The 7,963-nt window shown below is 40.5% G+C and overlaps 1 pseudogene; it reads right to left on the bottom strand.

Moving 5' to 3' along the window:
• Positions 1–257: 257 nt before the first annotated feature.
• Positions 258–380, bottom strand: LOC145394553 (5S ribosomal RNA; annotated as a pseudogene).
• Positions 381–7,963: the final 7,583 nt, after the last annotated feature.

Below are 7,963 nucleotides of genomic sequence, written 5' to 3'. Positions count from 1 at the left end.
AGGCGCGGATTCATGAAGCATCTAAGAATCATCTGCCGTCTAGTTCGAAACAGTAAAATTTAAGGCATGTATTCATGCAGTGAAGTATCATTATACTAGCTTAGAAAGAAAGAACAACTGATTCATAGCTATTTTCATTCATCATTCATTCATTGCCAGACGCCATGTATCCCAGACGGGGTGGCCAATGGCTTAGAGTTCATTGTTTTACAGGGAGGGGCACTAATCCTCCACCAACCCTACTTGACACGTAGGTATGCCAACAGCATCTGGTGTTCCCAGGCGGTCACCCATCCAAGTACTAACCAGACCCAACGTTGCTTAACTTCGCTGATCGGACGGGAAGCGGTGTACTCAATGTAGTATTAATGGGTGTAGAATGACTCCAAAATTCGCAGATCCGTTCTGTCACTGCTACCACGTAAAATTCTGAAATCACCCATATAGGAAGTATGACCCATATCAAAACAATGATTCCTAATGTTTGTCATGGTTCGGTTGAGAGTGGCAGAGATGTTCTATGAGACAAGCTCTCGTGTTCTGACACTCAGATCTTGTAGATTCTAATCGAACACCCAATGTATCTGGTTGTACAAGTGGAACAGGTGAACAAATATGCAATGTTCGAACACAATGGCATAGGTGAATTATCCTTACAACGAAAAACCTAACCTACAGTAAAATTGTTCACAAACACAAACGTAAAATGATGGGATATGAAGGTTTACATGGTTCAGTATTTTCAAAATATGGTTTCTGTTTTTTTTAATGACAAGGCCATAGAATGTGAACCTAATGTATTAAATATCCCTAGTTAGGTTTGTTATTTGTTTAGAACCCAAAAACATTGGTTTAAGAATTCTTTCACCATCCTATGAAACATATTGCTTCCATTGCAGAAATGTTCATTCCACTTCCTCAAGAGATTGTCCCAAGCAGAAGGAGGAGGAAGAGGTCTGTACAGTGAAGGCGATAGAGGGCATTTCATATAACGAAGATAGGAAGTAGATGAGGGCTTAGCACGCAACTTTTATGCCGAAAACATCGTATGTTTCAGTGATGACATCCAATTGTGTGATGTGATCTGTAACACAGACTGACCCAGTACGTGCTACCCGTGCCTGTTGCTCAGCGTCTTAGAGATGGTCTCCTGTCCATTCTACCATTCCAACTCTCTCACCGACAGCCCTTTATAAACTTCATACTCTCAGGCTGTTGCCGTGTCACAGTCAGTACAGCCGACATAAAACTGTGACAAGTTTGGCAGCTTTAAAGTTACCACCCTTAAAAGGCATTCACATCCTCATATGCTTCCTAATCCTGATCCAGGTGGGTAAAGAAAAGCTAGCTCTTCCTTGAAGGAGTCTGGGAGCTTTATTATTGACGATCATAATGCAGGTTTCCATCGGTAAGCACTAGGATAGGTCCTCTGGTCGTCACTTCACTCACCGGGCAGTGGATGGCAAAAAATAAATAAATATATAAATAAAAATAATCTCAATAGCCCATCTCGTAAATCACAGATGATCACATTCCCTGTGTTAGAGTGGGATTGTTGGGATGTTTGGATTAAGTTTCAAAATATGGCAATTTTGCTATCTACGCACATTCCAAGTGTTGTTTGTTTACAGTAAACACGATTTCTTGATGACTTTGATCCTTCACAGCTAACCACCGCCAGTCATAAAAAAAATATGATGGTCACAGTTGGCATATACACACACGAATCACACCCACAAACAGCAGTGGTTGTCAACTCTATTGTGGAAGATGTTGTGTGCATAGTAAAATTTAATAAGACGTATCTACAGTATTTTCACTGTCTACTTTCTGTCACATGGCACCATTAATGATGATGATTTTAATTCTACTTTTAATCACCTTCCTCAAAATAAGATACTTTTGGGTGACTTTAATGCCAATCACTATCACTGGAGAACCTTGAGGATTGATGGTCATCAGGAGTAAGTAGCCAACCTAATACTACAGTCCAGCCTATGTCCTATTAACAATGGCAGAGTGACTCAATGAAGATGATCGTACTGGTAATATTTCGGCCACTGACTGATCTCTGGTCTCTCAAAGGGTTCCTCAAAATTTCCCTTAGAACCCTTATGATGACTCCTTTGGGAAGTAATTCTTGCCATCTAGCTTTCTTATAAATGCATTTTTTTTTTTCCAAAATTTACATTTAACCCGTCGCATCCTAATAACGTATGGATACATTGCAACGTTTTGTAGCAGCCGTGGCTCAGTGGTTTAGAGCGCTCCGCTCTGACAGAAGGGTCAGAGGATCGAATCCACCCAAGGTCATTGGTAGACATCAGGAAGGGCATCCAGTCAAAATGCTACACGCTCCAAACCTAAGTCCTCTACCCAGGGGCAACGCCTTAGCCCTTATCGACAAAAGGGGACATGGTGTAAAACTATAAAAAATACATTGCAACGTTTTGTCACACTCAGTCCTGATAACATATCAATACGTTTTGCAATTGCGAGGTCCGTCATTTGGATATTTTTCAAATTTCGCGTGTGATTTTTGGTATATATATATGCTAAGGACAGCTTCCTCTATCCGCCGCCAGGCAGGGGCACTGACTTACCCCACGTGACCTCCCCCCCCAGCACGCCATCATCTCGGCAACTCACCTTTTAGCAGTGACCTGGCCAGTAAAGACATGTCGCACCATGGTACAAAATTCAAGGCAAGAGTGATTCCCCAATTGATGACGATGTGAAGGACAAAGCTTAAGTGGCGCCAGAGGAAGAAACGAGCAGAAGTGATGAGGGGTAACGTCCCTAAGGAAGGTGCAGTATGTTGATGTATTCAGTGAGTGAAACAACGCTTATATCGCCTTTACTATTGTGAAAACCAATATATTCTTGTACTACATATAAATTCGTACCAAATGAACAAATACCTACCTATTCTGAGTGGTTTGCAATAGTTACCATTACCATAGAAAACGCGACACTCACAGCGTGGCTCTAGAGAACACGGTACCAGGTGTGCAGAGGGTCACCTGTTTAGACTACTTCTAAGCTCAGGTGAACACTTTTTCTCTGAATTGCCAATAGCTTCTCACAAAAAGCGGAGTATTGAGCCTCCCCCAAAAATTCCAAAATTGGTTGGGATTGTGAGGGGGGGTGGTCAGAGGTGAAAAATCAGCCGGGATGCAGTGGTTTGAGAAAGCAGGCTGGGGATCCTTCTCAAGGATTGCCGATTTAGATATATCTTGGAGACCATAGATTTGAAAGTTTAATAGTTAACTGATTCCGTGTTACACGCAGATGAGGCTGCTATTCCCAAGACTTCTCCAATTCATGCAGAGACTAAAGCTCACTAGTGGACGCCAGATTTCCGACAAACATTAAAGAAATGCAACAGGAAATGAAGGATTATGACAGCCAGCCTACTGAGAAAAATTTTACTGTTTACAAAAAGGCAAGGGCTGAGGCAAGGAAACCAATCAGAAGGATAAACATGACTTCTGGCGTCCTTTTGTGTCCATGGTGAATTGCTATACCCCACTCAGTAAAGTTTGGTCCACCACAAAACCACCAAATAAAAATTGCAATCCTTTGACCACTCTATGACGACAGATACGTCTATGATGATCCAGTGGACTTAGCTAACATCCTCATCAGGAGTTTTTCCCATAGCTCAACCAATTAAGACCAGTTTTTCGAAAATCATAAAGGCATGGCTTTGCTACAAATATTAGACTTGCCTCACAAGACGTAAGATCCCCATACAACCTAGAGTTTACGACAGGTGAACTTTCCATGTGCTGGAAAATTCATTTAAAGACACCAGTCCTGTCCTGAACTGGATACCATCACGTATGGTATGATCCAGCATCTAATCAGGGCAACCTGAACAAGCCTTTAGCATTGTACAATAAGCCTTTGGATTCCCGAACATTCCTAAAATAATGGCATTTTCTGCACGTCATACCGATACCCAGACAGGCTGGTCTTTTTAAAAATTCCATTCCCTTTCATCCTATTGTACTGACTTCTTGTGTATGCATGTTCATGGAATGAAAGAATAGTAAAATGCTTCCTTTTGTGTTAGAGTAAAAGAATGTGTTAAATGATCAACAGCATGACTTCCATAAATATAGAAGTACACAAGATCGTTTGATGATTTTTCGAGCATTGCATTCCGGTGGCAGTTGCCAATAAACAATTCATAATAAGGTTCTTGGACATCCATAAAGCCTATGCCATGATGTGGTGACATGGTACACTAAAGAAGTTCTATGCTTATGGTTTAAGAGGCAATCTGCTTGTATTTATAACCACTTTTTTTATGAGACAAAACTTTTTCTGTCCAACTGCTCCATAATGTAACATCGGACGGTTTCACCCAAAAGTTGGGGTGCCTCAGGACAATATGCTTACCCCTACCTTATATAGTGTCATGATCAGTGATATTCAGTCATCAGTTGCCATTCTGTGGAATCTTAAATAGGCCTATTCATTTTTGCTGGTGATTGTGCAGTGAGGCACTCTTCTCGTAATGAACAATTTTCAGTAAATGAATTCAGGCAGCCCTTGATTCTGTTCACACTAGTGGGTTGTGCAGTAGGGATTAAAATTTTCCATCCCTAGGTGTGCCACTGTACCTCTGAACATCCATAATGTCTCTGCTCTGAATCTGACTTTGGAAAAGTTTTGGGGCTTACATTTTGACCATGTTAATAATTTACATGATCATTGTGATGAATCATTGAATGTCCTTAACCCATACGCCTCGGGTGTCGTATCGGTCCAATGCACACAGGGAGCAGGGAGGCCCCTGGGAGTCAGAATGGTCTCACAGCCCTTTCCTGCTACTGTTTGAAGCTCCCAACTTTTTTCTTTCACAAACACACTCTCCCAGGTGCTCAGTGGCTGTGAGTGTCGAAGTTTAGTCATTCGTTGCACTGGTAGTGTGTGGCCAATGACATCAAGTTCCAGCTTGTCTGACTTCCTTCCCCTGTTTCGATCGAGCCTCTTGCCACCCCTGGGAAGTGACCCCAAGTCATGAGGGAAATATTTGCCGTGCGAGTCACGTCCAGGCACCTACACATCGGCTTCCCGTTCCACCGTGCCTGAACACCCTAAGGTGTGGCTTGCCTATCTAACTACAACCAGGGAGTACAATCCCATAAAGGGTTGTATTTTGTCTTTGGGTTAGTTGTTTCACCTCATTTCTTGACACATAGGGAACGCATGTGGGTTGGTTATATGAGTACCACCCAGAGTAGTAAATGGTTTCCTGGCTTACAAGAAACCATTAGACTTGTCACTCAATGTAAAGCCACCTGACAAAGAACGAAGAGTAATCAAAAGTGGTAGGTAAGAAGGAAGAATATGAAAGAGAAGAGTACAGACGGAAAAAGAATGATAAAGGTGAAGAAGTAGAAGCCAGCACTACACCGTGGGTGCATGATGGTCGCCACCATCGCCACAATCGTCACCATCAACCATTAATGTGTGCAAATAGAAAACGTGCTTCAGTAAAAATGTGAACTAATAATAAGCGAAATAGAAATAAGGCTACTGAAAAGCAGGGTCAAGAAAACAGAAATGAAAGTGATTTGTGTATTTGTATTAGCATATAAAAATAAAGAAGTAAACAGTATGATAAGTGAAAATATTCCAAAGAAAATTAGTTATACGTGATGTTATGATATGTGTTGAGTTATAAGCGCTTTAGGTTCGATTATCAACAACTTGTAACCTACTAAGCACAGATGTGTGAGGCTTTGTAGATAGTTTATATAATAGTGTGTTATAGTGTTTTTAAGTAGTGTGTGTACATAGAAAAAGTGTTTCAGCAAAATTAAGTGAACTAACGAAAAGCTAAATACTGTAGAAATAAGGCTTCTGAAAAGTTTAGACAAGTATCTAGAAATGTATGGAAGTTATTTTTATATTTGTATTAGCATATAAAATTAGGGAAGTAAGCTATATTAAAAAAAAAAAAAAAAATCCAAAGAAAATTAGTTATAGGTAAAGTTGTGATAAGTGCCAGAAGTGTTTAGGTTGATTAGTGTTTTATGTTGTAAGTGCATCTACAGCGAAGGTTTTAACTTTTTTTTTTTTCTTCTGTCCCACACATCACTGTACAGTGTGCCTGGGCAAATGACAGCGGTGAGGAAACGATCAGCTAGCCAGTGCTCCTGATTCAGGGATGCAAACATGCCTTGAGATATTGCCAGTGCATGATATATAAATTTACCCCTCTTCATCCCCTCCTCATTTTTCAACATCAGTACCTGGCCTTCAGCGGTTATTAGCCGTGGAAAGAAGATAGACTGGTGAGTATTTTTACTGAATGGACTAAGTCTAATATTAGCTTAAATATGAAGCCTTGAAAACAGGCAGTTTTGTGAGTTTCGCCTACGTTTGGGAGCAGGCGGAGTCAGAATATAGCCAAATTCCAAGGGATAAGTACCTAGTGGGGAGTCGACAGAAAATCTTCATCAATGGTGTATAAGTTTATTACATCTAAGCCTGACCATGGTTTAATGGTATATGGGTTGGCATTGGATGCCACACTGAGAAGGTTGAATGGTTTGCAGAATAAATGTCTGAACGTGCCTCAGAGACACATGAAGCATTGGAAGCCAATGTACCTTCCTTCTGTATTCACTGAGACCATCTGGATTTATCGTATAACACGAGATTCATGACGACAAGTGAGAGCAGCAATATGGCCTGTGCCTTCCTGCATCACCACAACCATCCTATGAAGTAGTGCCGCAGCAGAAGCTAGCTTTTGAGAAGGGTATTGGTCACCGCAGGGTAACATTTGTTCACATGTTTAGAATTGATCAATAGGGTCTAGGGATCATGAAACTGCATGATGACATCGTCGGAAGTGTGTGTGATTTGCATAGGGCACCATTTTCCAAGATGACGCCCTATGCAAATTAGAAACCTAGTAGCTTAGGAACTATACTTCCTAGGAAGAAATTTTGGGTGTCAAACCATATGTTTTTGGAGTTAGGGAAGCAGGCAGTGATATCTGCATATCATTCAGATGAATGCAATACCATTTCTCAAAATGGCGGCACAAAATATCCAATTTTTAGTGAAAATTTAGTTTTTTTTAAACCACAAAACGAAAACAGGTTTATTGCTGGTAAAGCTCTGTTGTAATACATTTTTACAGATAAAAATAATTTTTAGGGTATAAGAATCATGCAGACACAAATTAATTATGCACACGTTTCATACACTTTTCATAATCAGCCAATTTTCAAAATCTCCGACATACCAGCCTAAAATTCCAGTCCGCATATCTTGGGACGCATCACACCAGGGAATACAGCCTTGGTGCCAAACCATATGTTATCAGGGTCAGGGGATCTCATAATGACACTTATGAATCTTCAAAAATGATATTTAACTACATTCCAAAATAGCGGACCAAAATGGCTGACATTCAGGGATTTTATTGGGAAGTTAGAGGGTCTCATGAACTACAGTAGACAACTAGGAAGACACTCTCAACATAAAAACATATGTTACGAGTACCAAGGTAAAGAAATAGAGTAAAGATGGTTTGAAATCTTTTATGAAGATACAGAACCAAATTACATAATGGATGGTAGACCAATACTTCATAAAGTCACATAAATGTGTTACCACATAATATTCAAACAATACCGCAGGAAAATTTTAGTCTGTTACTTTTTTTTTCAGAAGTGCACAAGCAGAACCAAAGAATGATGGAAGCTGAGCTTGAAGTTACAAACCCTAAAAAGCCTCGCCGAGTGGACACAGAAGACTTTGGCAATGACAAATGTGTATTCTGCACTGGATAAACTTCAGACTTTATTTTCTGCCTGCTTAGAACGGCAGGATGAAGTGGGGAAAAAGATTGTGGCCAAAAGGAAGATTGTGGCCAAAAGGACAGATATTCTAAGTGGCATCACGAAAGTCAAATACCACAGGAATTGCAGGT

This window comes from Coenobita brevimanus, chromosome 3 (genome assembly GCF_032717465.1).
Source record: "Coenobita brevimanus isolate Jiangsu-jjx chromosome 3, ASM3271746v2, whole genome shotgun sequence".
Classification (NCBI taxonomy): Eukaryota; Metazoa; Arthropoda; class Malacostraca; order Decapoda; family Coenobitidae; genus Coenobita; species Coenobita brevimanus.
This window is presented reverse-complemented; position numbering and strand designations above follow the sequence as displayed.